Genomic DNA, 18,771 nt, shown 5'->3' with positions numbered 1-18,771 from the left:
GTCTGCCTTGGCAGACAGCTCCAGCCAAAAGGGGAGTAAAATTGAGGGATGTTTAAGTCTGAATCCACTCAGCTCCCAGTGGTGACTTTGGGCCTTCAGGAGGGTGCTTACCAATTTTCCTGTGCAGTGCAGTGGTACTCATGGGATGTTTTCAGGCTGTGCCATCTTCAGGGGAGCAGCTGTGATCTGCTCTTTGATTTTGATTTTACAGGGGATTACAATAAAGAAACTAAATGAATTTCAGAAGCGACTTTGAACTTTGGACTTTTAAATATTGAGACGGTGATGGCCTATGGTGACTTTTGAGTTGGACTAAATGTATTTTGCATTATGCTATAGATTGGTAAGTTCCCCATAGAATCATATGCTTGATCAAGCTTATGGATGGAAGCCTATAATATTCAATGGTGTGCCCCTGTTGGAAGAATTATATTGAGTTAGGATTAGGATTTAAGATCAGAGTCAGGGTCAGGTTAGGGTTAGATTAAGTTTGGGGTTAGGGTCAGGGTCAGAGTTAGGGTTCTTCTTAGGGCTGATTCCACACCATGTTAACAACTTTTCTCAGTAAGTATCACACAGTTCTGATATTGCTAACTTCTTGGGATATCTAAGGCAACTTCGACTTTAAAGCTTCTTGTTCTCATAAGTTAAGATTCTACCTGATCATCTTTGCTTCTCAAAGCACTGGGGCCATTTATCCAGCTCTGCTCTCTGTAGCACTTTAGCTCTCTTTGACTCTACTGCTGCTGCTGTCTTGGTGGTCATCTCATGACACTGATGTCTCCAATATTCTGGGGTCTTCTTCTGCTATTAGTCTTCACTAAAAGCCCCTTATAGGCTCTCTTCATGATCTCAACTTTTTTTTTTAATGGCTTCTTCAGTTCTGGGCCATTAACTTCTGCACCTTCACCAATGGCAATTTTGGCCTTTCATAATGCCAAGCCTCATCTGTTCCCCATGTTCCCTTTATGCCTTCAAAACAAATACCACCTGGGTTATTCTTGCATATTATCAATTCCAGGTGCAGCCATCATGTCTCTCTCTGGAACATAGCTTCCTTGTGCATTCAGAAAACACTTCCCAAAGGTTTTCACCTCAGGGATTGTCATCTCTTCTTAATCACCACTAATTTCTCAATTCCAGCTAACCAATATCAATTGTTCCAGTAGCTCCTTCTTCTTTTAAGTTGATAACTAGAGCTACATCGCAGAAACTGTTGAGTTCTGCTACTTGCTGAGGCTGGAACATGGCCCTCTTGTTCTATTATACTATTGCCAGCTTTCTGTTTTCCAACTCTTTCACTACCTAAGCTCCTATTTCCCTGGAACTTGCTCTGTACCAGGCTCAACTTAAATTCATAGAACTCCTCCCTCTCTCTCTTGGGATTAAAACTGTGAATCACCAGTATCTGGACCTGAGTTTTTCTTCAATTCTTTTTCTCAAAATCACTGTGAATCAAGATCTCAATCACAGGTATGCCTCTATTTCCGGATTGTAGTTTGTTCCTGATACATTAAAATTGACAATTGAGAATAGACATCACAATCCATTCCTTGTCAATTTGACAATCAATCTTACCTCCTTATGTACAAATGAAAACAATAACTAGGTCATAACAGTGCCTAATATGCCTAGCATAGTTACTATCCCTCATTCAACTGCAAATGAGTAGACAATAAACATAGCTACATGGAGTTCACCCTGAGGCCACCATCTCCTTAATCTGTTTATTTCCTTGAACACAGGATTTAGATTCATTCTACTTCCTCATGCCCCTTTATTACTTGAACCATACATTGTATTTATTTCATTTCTAAGTTTGCTACAATTGAGCAAAATGCTCCTCATAAGAGTGAACCATAAGACAAGAAATCCTTTGTCAATGCAATTAATTTGAATTATTTACCTTAGCTTTAAACAGATGCTTTGAACAAGCACAAAAAGAACCCACTTTCTTCACCCAAGTATCACAACAATGATCTCTAGGCAACTTACTAAAATTTTGTCCTCTGAAGCCTTTTGAACGAAGGTGCCACCATTCAAATTACCCACAGCAACAGGGTTTTCCAGGTTTCTACTGTAATGGTTCATAAAGCTCTAATTAAAGCATTCTACTTCTTTCCAAAGTCACAAAATTCACATTCCTCCAAAAAAAAGAATGATCAAGCCTATCACAATATCTTGGTCTCTAGTAACAACTGTATTAATCAGGGTTCTATTGCTATGGGAGAAATACCATGACCATAGGAACTTTTATAATGGCAAACATTTAACTTGGGCTAGCTTACAGTTTCAAAATTTCAGTTCATTATCATCATGGCAGCATGGCAGCCTACAGGCATGCATGGTGCTGGAAAAAATGCAGAGGATTCTACTTCTTTCCCTGATGGCAGTCTTCTACACTGGGTAGAGAGCTTGAGCACAGGAGGCCTCAAAGTCCACCTACATAGTGATGCACTTCCACCAACTAGGCCACAACTTCTGATAGTGCCACTTCCCATAGGACAAACATATTCAAACCAGCATACTCAGAAGATGTTAACTGAATTCCTAAGATATTCATAGCTAATTGGAGAGTGTCTTGAGTACTCAGCAAAAGAGAAGAAACAAAGCTCTTTCTGTGCTTCCTGAATATATCTCTTAATAGGAATGGAGACTTCATAAACAGAAAGTAAAACAATTAAGTAATTATCTCTGCAATGATAGATGACTCAGAATGCAGAGCAGGAATTACTAGAAACTCATTAATATCAGTAGATACACAAAACAAACCTATGAATAACAGGAGGTTTCTGTCTTGTGCTCACTCAGTCCCGGATCAGATCACAAGTTTCTACTGAATTGAAGCCAGGCTTCAGCTGCAAGCTCTCTCTCAAAGCTCAGAGAGCCTGCTGTCAAATACTATTTTAATACTCTTGTTTTTTGAGTGTATTGAAAGCTTCAAAATTATTTTATTAGCATACAAAATAGTCACTTTTATTTCATTGCAACTGTATATTTTCAAAGATGATTTACATTTGCTCCCATGCCCAGTGTAGAAGAGAGTTCCCTCTTGACTGCATGCTCCCATGCTTCTGCTTATTCCTAAATTTTCTTTTCTTTCTTTATTTTCTAAAATAATTTTTGGTAATTTTGGTGTTGCTGTCATCAAGTACCTTACAGAATCTATTCAAAGGAAAGAATGGCAGGGAAGCTCCATCAAAGATAGTGAGAGTGTGAGACAGACCTATCTACAGGGAAGTAGGGGAAAAAAGGGAAAACAGGGGCAGAGAAAGAAGGGTAGTATTTAAACATTAAAAGGCCTGCACTTAGTGACATGTGTTCTTCAACCAGGACTTTGCCTAAAGGTGTAACCGCCTTTAGAAACAGTGCCATCAGGTTGAAAATTAGCTGTCACAAAATTAAACTTGGGGAAAAACATTCTAGGGTCAGAACATTATTGTTATTAATTCAAGACATAAATGTAGTTTCTACATGCCTTCTAAATACTTATATTCAGTTGAAGTTATTGCTTTAAATACAGGCCATACCAGAATTATCTCATTTTAAAGTTCAAATACGTTATTAAAAATTTATAAATCATAAAACTAAAAAAAATTTATTAACTTTTAGGTAATTTAACATCAAAATAACATTGATTTCTACTATGAGTCAAACAATTTGCACATAGATATTAGAAATATTTTTTAAAGGAATGAACTTTGTAGTTTGGGTATTCTAATTCCTTTAAAAAACAGTTTTCTTCTATAAAGCAGCCCCTGTAAGTTGCCCATGTTCAGTCAGATGTGTTCATTGCACATGTGTAAGGATAATACTGAGTAGACTCATATAAGTGGTGAAAAAAAATACATGATGTTAGACACAAAAATTTGGGCATGGAGTAAGCACACTATAATCAAAGTACATTGTATTTATGTAAGAAATTCTAAACTGACGTATTTTATTTTATTTTTCAAAGTGCAGTCACTTTTGGGGAAAATGTTGTAGAAGTCACAATTACTCAGCATACTATAACTTTCAATCTGGAATGCTTCTCTATGTATAAAATGTCTAAATTAAAATAAATGAAAGTTTAAAATAGTTTATAATTACTCATAAATATGTTGTGAGTAGGAGGGAGCAGTATTATACAGAAACCTTCAGTAACATAAAAGAACTTTTTTTGAGGAAATGTATAATGATGGCTTCAGCTAGCAAGTGTGCATGAAGGGTAAAAAATTAATGTTTGACTGATATCAAAGTTGGACAATAGGTATAGTTGGATAAGTAGAGACAATAACTACTTTAAAGTAGTGAATGAAAAACATCTAATCTGATTGTGACTCTCAATATGTACATGAAAACATGACTAAAAGAAAGATATGTGAGTTTTGTTCCAACAATGATCAATCAACATTAGGTAAGTTTGTACTTACCAGTAGTATTTAGGAGGGAAATCCTTGTTAAAGTTTTTCATAGTACTGTGTTTCTCTTCCCACATTGTATGTCTGAAGAAAAAGGTTTTATATCAAGTAACTTCTGAGGACAATACAGATCAATAATATAGGGATCCCACATTTATTTATTTATTCATTAAAATAGTCACATACATATTTCAATAATCTTATTCTCTGGACTAAACATAACTTTGTTTTTGCAAGCATGTAGCAATATATTTAAAATATCTAATATCTTTAATATTTTAATTAAATATTTAGGAATAGTTTCTTATATTTTAAACAAAATACTATTCCAGTTCTATTGAAATTCAATTAAGACTTTCGTAGCTTTGGTATATGCAACTGTCGTCTATGAATAAACAAATTAATTTCAAAGTTTAATGACATGTAAAAATAAAATTTAATTTAATACAAATACAAGAGCATTATTTTTATACTAACTTCAAAAAAAAAGTACAACAGTCCAGTCAAATAAATCTGTGGGTAAGAATTTTTGTAGAAAGGCTGACAACCTGATTTCAATTTCTGAATCCATATTTTAGGAAGAAATAACCAACTCCTGTAACTATTCCCCTTACTTCTTAAATGCATGCTTTGTTACACATGGTCCTTCCTTTATACATAATAAATAGATAGACAGATAGATAGATAGATAGATAGATAGATAGATAGATAGATAGATACATACATACATACATACATACATACATACATACATACACACACATACATACATACATATATATGAATACAAACTTGCTTTTAAAAGAAAATGAAAACATAGTAAAGTAAATATATTTTTTTACAAACACAGATAACACAATACTTGGGAGATGCTAGATAATCATAAGGTCTTAGCTATGGAATGAGATTACCTCTGGAATATACTTGATACAGTGTCTCTTAAAATAAAATGGAAGAAATTACAATATAAATCATTCAAGAAAATTAATCTATACTGTTTAAACATTTTAAAATCTATTTATTTGTGAAAGTGTATTACCCACCAAATCTTGAAAACAAAGTATACTTTTCATTATATAGAGAAAAAAACATAAAAAATATCCCATTGCCATCTATTTCTGTATGTCAAAATGATATGTCTCAATACATTTCAATTTCAATAATATTCTAGATAACCACTAAGTCAATGATTTTTCCCTTGTAGAGCCTTGATCTTTCCTTATATTTGTTGCATGAACACTTGTTTCATAGTTTTAGAGTATTTTACCTCATTGTTTTTCAACCTGTGAGATGTAGAGTCTTTGAGGTTCACTTATAAGGTATTTTGCATACCAGAAAGTTACATCATGATTAATAACAGTAGCAAAATCACAGTTATGAGGAAGGAAAAAAAAAATTATGTTTTGAGGTTACTACAGCATGAGAAACTGAATTTAAGGGTTGAGAATCACTGATCTAGAAAGTTCTTTTTCAGATCATAATGTTATGTCATGACATGGCATTAAAAGTTTTGCATTTGCTTATTCTTCTCTCATAAAATACATAGTGTCTGCAGATATCCCTTCCTACACACCTCCTACTTCTGTCCACATCCAATAACATGTCACTTCTTCCTCAGATCCACTCCTCCTTCCCGAACAGAGCATACCTGCCAAGGACAATAACTGAGCACCGCATAACAATGTAAAATAAGACTAGGCAAATACCATCACCTGAAGGTCGGAAGAACTAACACAATAGTATGAGAAGGGTCCTAAGAATAGGCAAAAACATCAGACATGCCCACTCCAATTGTTATGAGTCCCACAAAAAATTCAAAGACAACCATTCACTTTGTGTAATGATCTGTAAGAGAAATGTTTGACACTTTGTCAGGATTTATTATCCTAGAGGGAAAAATCAGTGCATCAATCAAACTGTTTGTTTGTGAAAAGGACTGAGTGCAGACCCATGAATGGTCCATGATTGGTACTTCTGTCTATGTGGGTAGCTACATTCTCTGCTCAGTTGATTCTGTGGGTCATGTTCTCCTGATTTCTCCATGTCTCTGGGTCCTAGAGTTCTTCCTCCTCAGTCTTTAAAGACTAGGCTCACAACCAAAATGATAAGTTAAATAAGAAGCCATTTATATATGGAAGCACAATAAGAATTTATAAATAATAATTTGAGAAAGAATATTCATTTAATCTTATAGCAGTGGTACAATAGCCGAAGGATTGCTCAAATGATACATTAATTGTACCTTGTTAACACTGGAATTCACCTTTATAATCAATTACATTTCTCATATAAAGATAGTTTCAGGCCATCGCAGGCAAGCCAAGGCTACATAATAACATATTGTTTCAAAAATTGGAAAGTAGTGTCATTTAGGTTATGACAGTTTAACCATAAAGGTATTATGAACATGTTTGCCATCTCAAAAAATTAATTCTGAAGCTCAAATGTACTTTCTGTTACATGTAAAAATGGTCTGATTAAAAAACATAAATGTATTTATTAATAAAATCTGGAATATCCCAAATATATTTCATAACTTCAATTTTATTTTAGCGAAGTCAAATACCCTGTCTTTTCAATAAAATATATAAAACTTGAAGTTAAAGTGGTGTCCTTCAGTAGATGTAAAATGATATTGTGTATTAAGCATCATTTGCATATTCAAATATGTTGAAGAAAGATGTTATTACACTGGTTTATGATGAGCTGTAAGAGATGTTTGGCTCTTTATTATAATTGATAATTCTACGGAAAAAAATCAGTGTGCCTACCAAACATACATATAAGATATGTGTTTCTAGGGAAAACTGCCCGTTTGAATATTGACTGTTCAAAGTGGTTCATATACTACAGAAGCTAAGAGCTCTATATGACAACACTAGTATAGTTGGTTGCATTGGCACTAAGGAGAAACAGTTACATTTGTACTTAGTATAGACACAATTCAGGAACATTATTTTTTGTAATTTAACATAGCTTTAAAATGAAGAGATCATGACTGTTTTGCAGAGTGCATTTTTCTTGTTTAATTATATGCCATAGGCAATATAGTTGATTATAAATATCATTTGCAATGATATAATAGTTTTAGCTTAGCTCTTATGTTCTTTGTATTTAATTATATGAAATAAGTTATATTACTATTATTTCTGTAAAACAGAGAACACACAAATTTCTTCAGCACAGTATCACTATGTTCAGTGCTCCTATTTTGCCAGGAAATTTAATTTCAAAGAAACTAATATACAGAACTTTACATTGAAAGATAGGATAATGCATATAAAAAGAATGTAAATTCTCTTTTTAAGCAGATGTAAAATAAGATTTGATTGTGCAACTAAAAAAAAGAAATGGATTTTATTTTTAATGTGATAAGAGAATAGCAGAATTTCTAATTTCAAAACTTGGTATACAGTGAATGTATTTAAGTTAATGTATATATCTTTTCACATTGGTGACATCAATTATTTGTAGATATAATCATAAAGGGAAGAGTATATATGAGTGTACTCAAGAGAATAACATGCTATCAAACATTAAATTTTGAAAAAAAATAATTTAAAAATCACAAAATTTGTAGGTATTGTGTCTATAAAATTGATGCTATAATGATGAACATGGAGATGATAAGCACACATTTGTGTGCGTTTGTTTGTGTAAATACATATGTAAATTTATATCACCCTAGCCTCAGCTTTCAAGCTCATGAGACAATCTCTGGAAACCCCCTGCCACATTGATCAGGGAATAGGGTGTGGTATCTTTACTCTCCCTCTTCTCCTCCAATTTTGATTGTACAGACATATTCAGAGTTTTGTAGGTGATCACGTATAGTGACCTAACTTTCATCTCTGTTCTCATTCCACACACCCATATATTTTACCTAGGACCTCCAGTTACCATATCTGGTAGGTTCACTGATGCATGGCCTGCCAGAAAAACAATATTAAACACAGTCTACTAAAACAAAATAGGGTAACAACAACAACAACAACAAACATACAACAAAACATTCAGCAGCAATGACAAGACAGAATATCAGCACCTAGAATTATGGTAATCCTAAATCCAGAGGCATAGATGCTTTAGAAAAATTATAATCAAAACTACCAAAACTAATATTTCCACAAGAGTCTAGTAATCATGCTATAGTAGAACTCAAGAAATGCAATACAGTTGAAGCTTAAGATAAGGACTTCAAGAGAGTTATGAATATGGTTGAGGCTATAAATAAAGCCATTAATGAAATCTATAAAAAGCAGAAGCAAAAGATAGGATAAAATGACCAAAGGTAATTTAGAGATGAAAGTGGAAATGGAATCACTAAATAAACCTCAAACAAGAGAAAATGGAATGACTACTTTAGAAATCTGAAATGTAAATACGGAAGAAAGCCTCACCAACAGAATACAAGAGATGGAGAAATGATTCAAAGGTGAGAAAGTAGAAATGAATAACTCAATCAAAGAAAATAAAATTCTTAAAACATCTAGCAAAAAAATGCTGAAAATCTGAAACACTATGAAAATATTGAATATGTGAATAAATATATAGGAAGGAGATAAAAACAATATTAAAACTCAAAAATATTTTAAAGATAACAAAGAAAATTTTCTAACCTAAAAGAGATGGCACATTTCAATTAAACAATAAATAAATAAAAACAAAACAAAACAAAAAAAACATGCAGAACTAAAAATGGACTGAATCCTAAAAGAAATTATCATTCCTGCCTACTTGCTTTCCCTCTGTCCTTTTGTCTACTTCCCCCTCTCTCCCCATTGCCTCCTCCCTCTCTCTCTCTCTCTGTTTGCTCATGGCAGGTCTCTACCCCTCTATTCTCTCTCTGCCTTTGTCTCTACTACCCTTTCAACTCCCCTCCCCATGCCATGAGAAAAAAAAAAGAAAAAGAAAGAAGAACTATTAGATATTTATAAAAATCTATTAGAACAAAATCTGCATTTAAAAAAGATTTATTTATTTATTTATTTTATGTATATGTGTACACTGTAGCTGTACAGATGGTTGTGGGCCATCATGTGGTTGCTGGAAATTGAACTTACGACTCCTGCTCGCTCCAACCCAGAGATTTATTTATTACTATATGTAAGTACACTGTAGCTGTCTTCAGACATGGCAGAAGAGGGTGTCAGATCTCATTATGGATGGTTGTGAGCTATCATGTGGTTGATGAGATTTGAACTCAGGATCTTCTGAAAAGCAGTCAGTGCTTTTAACCACTGAGCCATATCTCCAGCCCCCAAACCTGCATTTGAAATGGAGTGCCTAAAAGTCAGAAGGGCTTAGAACTTTTTACAAAGTCAAAAATAACACAGATGCTAGTCCAGACAGTTATTCCTAGCAAAACTTTCCATCACTATAGATGAAGAAAGACATTCTTTAGTAAAACAAAATTTAAGTATGCTCTATCCACAAGTCCAGCTCCATAGAAGGTGCAAGAAGAACAAAATAAAACAAAACAAAAAAAAAAAAAACCTTCAATCTAAGTAAACCACATCCAAGAAAATACATTGAATAAATAATCACAAACAAGGAATATAACACAAACCAAAAAAAAAAAAAAAAAACAAAATAAAAGGATTCAAAAAACACTGCTCAACAATATGTCTAGAAATCAATAGTGTATGAAAAAAAGACTCAGGATAACAGAAATGGACCTAACAACCAAAGCAGGTAAGAAATTTCTACCTAATAAAATAGGCTTAATGATCAAAACCTCATTACATGCTGACAACATATGCTGGTGAGGATGTGGAAAAAGAGTAACACTCTTCCATTGCTGGTGGGATTGCAAACTGTTGCAACCACTCTAGAAATCAATCTGGAGATTCTTCAGAAAACTGGAAATAGATCTACCTGAAGATCCAGCTATATCACTCTTGGACATATACCCAAAAGATGCCACACCATTCCAGAGGGGTAATTTTTTCACTATGTTCATAGAGGCCTTGTTTGTGATGTTTAGAAGCTTGAAGTAACCCACATGTCCCTCAACAGAAGAATGGATACAGAAAATGTGGTTCATTTACATTATGGAATACTATTCAGGTATTAAAAATGAGGACACCCTGAGTTTTGTAGGCAAATGGATGGAACTAGAAAATATTATTCTGAATGAGGTAACTCAGACCAAAAAGGACATGCATGATATAAAGTCACTAATAAGTAGATATTAGCAAAAAAAAAAAAATGTACAGAATACCCAGGATACAGTCCACAGAACTCAAAAAGACTAACAAGCAAAAGAGGCCAAGTGAGGATGCCTCAATCTTACTTGGGAGGGAGATGAGAACAGTCTCAGGAGGGGAAAGGCAGGGAAGGACCTGGAAGGAAACGGGATAGGGAGTGGAAGAGGGGAAGATGATCAGGTATTGGGTGGGGGAACAGAACCACAGCTCTGAGGGCCAGCAGAAAGAATGGAAACAGGCAAGTTCAGGAAGTAGGAGAATGGTGGACCCTCCAGAATGTAACAGAGACCTGGAAGGTGAGACATTCCCAGGACTTGAAGAGAGAGACCTTAGATGAAATACTGTACAGTAGAGATTGGAAACTTATAGAGCCCACATCCATCAGAAAGATGGGGAATCGAGTGAGGGATGGGATTGTCATCCCACAGCCCATTATAGTTCCTGTCTGAAAGAACTTCAGGGACAAAAATAGAGAAGAGCCTGAGGGAAATGAGGTCCAATGACAAGCCCAAAGTGAGAGCTCAAGCAGAGGCCCCAAAGCCTGACACTATTACTGAGGCTATGGATTGCTCACAAAAAGAGGCCTATCATGGCTGCCCTCTGAAAGATCCAACAAGCAGCTGAAAGAGTTAGATGCAGATAATTACACCCAACCAATGGACAGAAGCAGCTGACCCCTGTGGTTAAATTAGGGAAATGCTGGAAGAAGTTGAGGGGGAATGTGACCCTGTAGGTGGACCAGCAGTCTCAATTAAACTAGACCCCTGAGATCTCTCAGACACTGGACCTCCAACCAGGCACCATACACCAACTAATATGAGGCCCCCAACACATATATAGCAAAGGACTGCTGTGTTTGGGTTCAGTCAAAGAATATGCAGCTAACCCTAAAGAGACAGAGGATATAAGACAGGGGGAGGTCTGGTGGAGTGGGGACATCCTCGTGGTGATGGGGGAAGGAGGTATGGAATCCAAAACAGTCAGAGCATGGGCCATGAGGAGGATAAAATCTGAAGTGTTAAAAAAAAAATTAAAAAAAGTTAAAAATACATAAAAACTAATCAGGGACCATAAGAAAGATAATGAAGAATATTATAGAGAGACTAAAGGAAAATACACCAAAGAGATTTTGCAATTCTAAATACCTATGTACCAAACAGAAGTCTCCAAATTTCATTAGACAAGCAAACAAACATACATACTAAAACAGGACAAAAAATAAAGACACTATCACAAGTTAATTTACATATTGGCCCATATAACATGATAGTGGGTGATTTCAATACTTTGTGAACCAAAAGAATGTTCCTCAATGTAAAAACAATACAGAGTAATCTTGAAGATTATATATAATATTATCTCTGAGTTTTTTTTCAGACATTTGATCACATAGACACAAATGGATCCTCAACAGACTCTACAAAATTAAAATAACATTCTCCATTCTGTTTGATGATAAAGTCACAACCAAAAGGAGTATATGGCAAGAAATAATCAAACATGAGAATGAAAGCATTAAAAAAATAAAAACCAAAATCAATAAAACACTATTAATTATTTAACTAAATCATTAAGATAAAAAATCTTTTAGGTAAATCTACAAAATGAAGAAAAGATTCTAATTAAAATATAAGTTAGACACCAACTAGGCAAAAGAAAAACAGACAACTAAGACATCCATACAATTTATGTCAGGTAAAAACATGTAATTCAATACAGGAGAAAATGTATTCCTTCTATGAAGCCACAATTAAGCTTATACCAAAATCACATAAAGACTCAGTAAGGAATATCAGTGCAAAAATACTCAAGAAAATTCTCACAAACAGAACCCAAGAAAACATCAAAAGTATCATCCATCATGATCAAGTAGGCTTCAACCCAGGGATGCAGGGATGGTTCAATATACAGAAATCAATCAACATAATCCACTGCATAAACAAACTAAAAGGAAAAAAATAAACATAATCACTTCATTAGATGCTGAGAAAGCATTTGAGAAAATTCAACATCACTTCATGTTAAAAGTCTAGGAAAGATGAGGAATTCAAGGCCCATAACTAAACATAGTAAAAGCAATATACCACAAACAAGTACCCAATATCAAACTAAGTGGAGAGAAACTTGAAGCAATCTTATTAAGATAAGGGATTAGACAAGGTTATCCACTCTATTCCTATCTATTCAATAGAGCACTTGAAGTTCTAGTGAGAACATTTAGACAGAAAAAGGAGGTCAAAGGGATACAATTTGAAAAGGAACAAGTCAAAATATCACAATTTGCAGATGATATGATAGTTATCTTAAGTGGCCCCAAAAATTCCACCAGAGAATTTCTAAACCTGGAAAACAACTTCAGCAAAGTTGCTGGATATAAAATTAACTCAAACAAATCAGTATCCTTCCTCTACGTAAAGGTAAAAACAGTCTAAGAAAAAAAATTAGGAAAATTACACCCTTCACAATAGTTACAAACAATATAAAATATCTTGGTGTGACTCTTAACCAAGCAAGTGAAAGAGCTGACAAGGACTTCAAGTATCTGAAGAAAGAATTGAAGATCTCAGAAGACAGAAAGATCTCTCATGCTCATAGATTGGCAGGATTAATATAGGAAAAATGACCATCTTGCCTAAAGCAATCTACAGATTCAAAACAATCCCAACCAAATTCCAACTCAATTCATCATAGAGTTAGAAAGAACAATTATCAAATTCATTTTGAATAATAATAATAATAATAATAATAATAATAATAATAATAATAAAAGCCCGGATAGCAAAAACTGTTCTCAACAATGAAAGAACTTCTGGTGAAAACACCATCCTTGACCTCAAGCTGTATTACAGAGCAATAGTGATAAAAATTGATATTGGTACACATGATATTGGTACAGAGAAAGGCAGATAGAATAATGGAATAGAATTGAAGACTCAGAAATGAATCCACACACCAAAGGTCACTTGATCTTTGACAAAGGAGCTAAAACAATTCAGTAGAAAAAGACAGCATTTTCAACAAATGGTGCTTGTTCAACTGGAGGTCATTCATGTAGTAGAATACAAAGTGACCCATTCTTAAGTCCTTGTATAAAGCAAAGTCCAAGTGGATCAAGGACTTCCAAGTAAAACCAGATACACTGAAATTAATAGAGGAGAAAATCAGGAAGAGCCTCAAGCACAAGGGCACAGGGGAAAATTTCCTGAACAGAGCACCAATGTTCTGCCCTATGTTTCTAGTAGCCTTATGTATAATAGCCAGATCTGGAAAGAACCCAGATGTTCTTCAATAGAAGAATTGATACCGAAAATATGATACATTTACACAATGGAGTACTACTCAACTATTTAAAAATATGACTTCATGAAACTCTTAGCGAAATTGATGGAACTAGAAAATATTCTTCAATAGAGGAATTGATACCAAAAATGTGGTACATTTACACAATGGAGTACTACTCAACTATTTAAAAATATGACTTCATGAAACTTAGCGAAATTGATGGAACTAGAAAATATTATCATGAGTGTGGTAATCTAAACATAAAAGAACAGACATGGTATGTATTCATTGATAACTGGATATACTTATCACATCGAAATACCCAAGATACAATTCACAGATGACATGAAGTGCTACATCCACTCCAGTAGTGACACACATGACAGGCCAAAATCCTGGATGCAGTCTTGAGGCAAAGAGTTTCACGGAAACTTAGTCTCCTGGAACTGTTGCATTCCATAGCATGTATGCTCCAATTTTGTCCTTGTGAATGGTTCTGTGTGCTTCCTTTCAGTATTGTTTTGTTATAGGTGCCTCAAATCAATGACTTGCCAAATACCTAAGCAAAATGGAACTTTGCTTGCCGGCCTTCACCAATGCCCTAGGTAGTCCTTGAGCTGACCCTGGGCTTGGAATTCATTAAGAATGTTGCCTATTCAGTGACATTCAGAATTGCCTCTAGTATTGTAATAGAGATAGTAAAAGAAATCAGGCTTTACTATCTTACTACATAGAGTTAGAAATCTCAGGGCAAGCTTAGCAAAGTAAGTTTAGAATTCTTATTATATTTATGTATGGCAGACTACATTACTTATTAGTAGAAAAGTCCCCTCACACTATCACTCAGAATAAAAGTCAAGTTGCTCCCATATACAGGAATTTACAATGGTTTAGGAAGTAGATCTGGCTGTGGTTTTAGAGTATTGCATTATTCATGAGATAGTTAGCTAGAGGGAACTCCCTAATTAGAACCATGACTTGAGTGTGAAAGCCCTTGCCCTAGGAGTGTAAAGACCTCACACCTGGCTTCTAAGACTATAGCTGACCTTAGATAGGGCTGACTTTGTCTCAGTTATTTTATTGCCCAGTTCCTGCCAGTCTTTGTGTTTACATTCCTCTGTTTTGTGTAAGAGTCATTAAGCATCCAGTAACCTCATTTGTACCTTGCCTATGTGTCACCTAACTTCCCTATTTTCTTCTCTATAAAAAGTTTGATGCTCAATTTGAAAAATTACATTCAGATTCTACACAATCTCGTGTGTCGCGTCTGTCTGTCATTCATTCGCTGACTCCTTGTCCACCTGCAACCAGAGACCTGTTCTATGCAGATCGGGACCAAAAAGGCCTACTGCAAGAAGGAAGATCGGGGGCTGGCAAGACGGTTCAGCAATTAAAAGCACTGACTGCTCTTCTGAAGGTCCTGAGTTCAAATCCCAGCAACCATATGGTGGCTTACAACCACCCGTAATGAAATCTTACGCCCTATTCTGGTGTGTCTGAAGACATCTACAGTGTACTTATGTATAATAAATATATCTTAAAAAAAAAAGAAGAAAGAATTTTGGGTGCTTCAGTACTTCTTAGAAAGGGAACAAAATATTCATGGTAGCAAATACAGAGACAAAGTGTGGAGCAGAGACTGAAGGAAAGTCCATCCAAAGACTGTCCCACCTGGGGATCCATTTCATATACAATCACCAATCCCAGAAACTATTGTGGATGCCAGTAAGTGCTTGCTGAGAGGTGTCTGATGTAGCTGTCTCCTGAGAGGCTCTGCCAGAGGTGAAATACACGAGTGGATGCTTGCAGCCAACCATTACACTAAGCAAAGGGTTCCCAATGGAGAAGCTAGAGAAAGGAACCAAGGAGCTTAAGGAGTTTGCAGCACCATAGGAGGAACAACAATATGAATCAACCAGTATCCCCAAAGCTCCCAGGGACTAAACCACCAAACAAGTGTACACATGGAGGTACCCTGGTCCTATAAAGGCTTGATGCCCCAGTGTAGGAGGAATGCTAGGACAGGGAAGCAAGCAGGAGTGGGTGGGTTGCTGATCAGCAGGAGGGGGAATGGTGTAGGGAGTTTTCATAGGGGAAACCAGGAAAGGGGATAACATTTGAAATGTAAATAAAGAACATATCTAATAAAAAATATAAAACCAAAAACAACAACAACAAATAAAACAAACAAATAGAGGGGTGCCCTTAAGAGTGATTTGAATATGCAATGACACTCAATTAGAGAAATGTAAATTTTCAATTGAAACTGGTTAGCAATTGAAGATTGACTGCGGTTTAGGAGTGGTTCTTTTGTCCTCTTCAACTCTTAAAACTGTTGTTACTTGATGTTTTACCAACCTGTGCTAGCCCTGGGAAGGCTACCATAGTCTGTCTCTATGAATTTATATATCTGAAGGTCTTGCTATGTTTAGAAACCATTGTGTCCTTCCTTGGTTCTCTACATCCTCTCTGGTTGTTACAATGCTTCTGATTATATTTCACAAGGAAAATCAATCTGCGATTCTCTTTCTTTTTGATATATTATGTAGTCAAGATATCAAGGTTATTTTGATTTTATAAAAAATTAGTCAGTGATCCTCTTTGTAATTCATAGAACATTGGAGGAATATTAGTACAAATTCTTAATTGAAAGTCTGCTAAAATTTTGCAGTAAAATCATCTACAGGATTTTATTTTATTGTGTTTATTTTCTTTAGTTTCTGTAGACTTTTAATTATATAGTTTCTATTTCATGAGGGACTATAGGTCTGTCCCAATAACTTTTCTAAACGTGATTTAACATTGGTAAGATATATATATACACACACACATACACATATATATACATATATATGTATGTGTGTGTGTGTGTACCCATTTTTGTTTCTCAAATTTATTTTTATTGGATATGTTCTTTATTTACATTTCAAATGTTATCCCCTTTCCCAATTCCTTTCTCCCACTTGGAAACCCATTATCTTATCCTACCCCTACCCCCACCCCCCGCTTCTTTGAGAGTATACCTGCGCCTACCCACACACTCCTGCCTCTCCTTCCTCAAATTCCTTAACACTGTGGCATCGAGCTTTCACGGGATCGAAGGCCTCTCCTTGTATTGATGGCCCACAAGGCCATTCTCTGCTACATATGCAGCTGGAGCCATGAGTACTTCCAAGTGTGATGTGAATATAATATATATATATGTATATATATATATTTATATTTATATACATACACACACACACACACACACACACATATATATATATATATATATATATATATATATATATATATATATATATTACCTTTTTTGGTTTCATTGGAATCCTGAACATATGATCATGTATGTCTCTATAAGTTTATGCATTTCATGTACTTTTCTTTGTCTCTAATAATTCTCATTTTTGGTTAATAGTATTATTGTATTTTTGCTTGTTTGTTTTATCTTATTTTCTTTTAGGATCATTCTTTAGATACCTGTAAGTTTTTAAAGGAGAAACGGTATATAGAAGAAAGTGAAAAGATTTCAAATGAGATGAGAGAGGGAAAATTGTAATCAGAATACAGTGAATGAAAAATACTAGTTTCAATAAAAGAACAATAAAAATGTATATGCTATGTCTATGTTTTAGACTGTGTAGGACATTTTAGTTTGACAGAGAAAGACATTAAGAATTCTTTTTATTATTGGATTCATGTTTTAATGTGATTTAAAGATGGCACAAAATGAATATACTAAATGAGACATTTCATTTGTATTTGATGTTGATATTTTTAAAGACTATTCTCCCATATTTTGCTAATCATCAGTGGCATTACCTGTGCCATGCTTTTTATTATGCATATGAGACATTAATACACATACTTTCACCTAAATTTTCTAGTCTTCAGCTGGCATTTGCCCCCACTTAATGTTATGTTTCAGTACACATAAGCCTTTAATTTTGACAAGTCCCATTTAATCATCCTATAATTATAGTTGATACATGTTTCACTTTTATGTAAAATGTCATATTACCATATTTTGTGTGTGTTCACTCTAAAATTTTGTTAAAACTTCAAAGTTTTTCTTTGCATATTTCAATTTAAATTCTATGGTCTTTCTATAGCATTTTAATAGTAATATGTGGACTTATCCAGGAGAACAGAAGATGGATATCTTTCTCATTGAATTCTGAAAATTAATTTTTCCTAGTCTGCCTATAAGCATACTCAACTTCTGTCTTTAATCTGTTGTATGGACTTATTTCTCTAAACAAACACCTGATTAATTATTTATTAGTTATAGTGAATAATATAAAACTTTAGTATCAAGCAACTGTGTACAAGCTTCCTAATCCAGTGATCTTTTAATGAAGTTCCTCATGTTGTGGTAACCCTCAATCATAAAATATATTGCCTGTTGCAATGTATTGTAATGGTAAATTTTATACCTGAAGATTTTGTTGCCTATGAGTGAATTCTCAGTTTCACCTCCTTTTTGTTGTGCAAATCTTTGATATTAATTTAAAATGACTGGTTAAATAAAAATGGCTATAGTCAGTTACTGGAGGGATTAGAGGTAGATCTAGACTGGTTTTGAGTTACCTGGCTGGGAGTTGCAGAGGAAAGAAAGAACAAGCAAGAGAGGCAAGTCACCATGAGAAGGATGTGGACCATGAGCACATAGTCAGGAGAAGCAGCAATTATTGGGGTACAGGAGAAACAGTAATTATTGGGGTACACTTCTGAGAGAGCTGTTAGTCTCTTAGAAAGGTGGATTAGGAGTTAGCCCCAGGAATGGTCAAAGCCAAATAAAATAACGACAACCTGAGGAAGTTATACAGGGAAAATTTTAAATTGGATCAACTTCATCACAGTAATTTTACTGCTGC

The sequence above is a fragment of the Mus musculus genome, chromosome 1 (genome assembly GCF_000001635.26).
Source record: "Mus musculus strain C57BL/6J chromosome 1, GRCm38.p6 C57BL/6J".
NCBI lineage: Eukaryota > Metazoa > Chordata > Mammalia > Rodentia > Muridae > Mus > Mus musculus.
Note: the sequence above shows the minus strand (reverse complement) of the source record.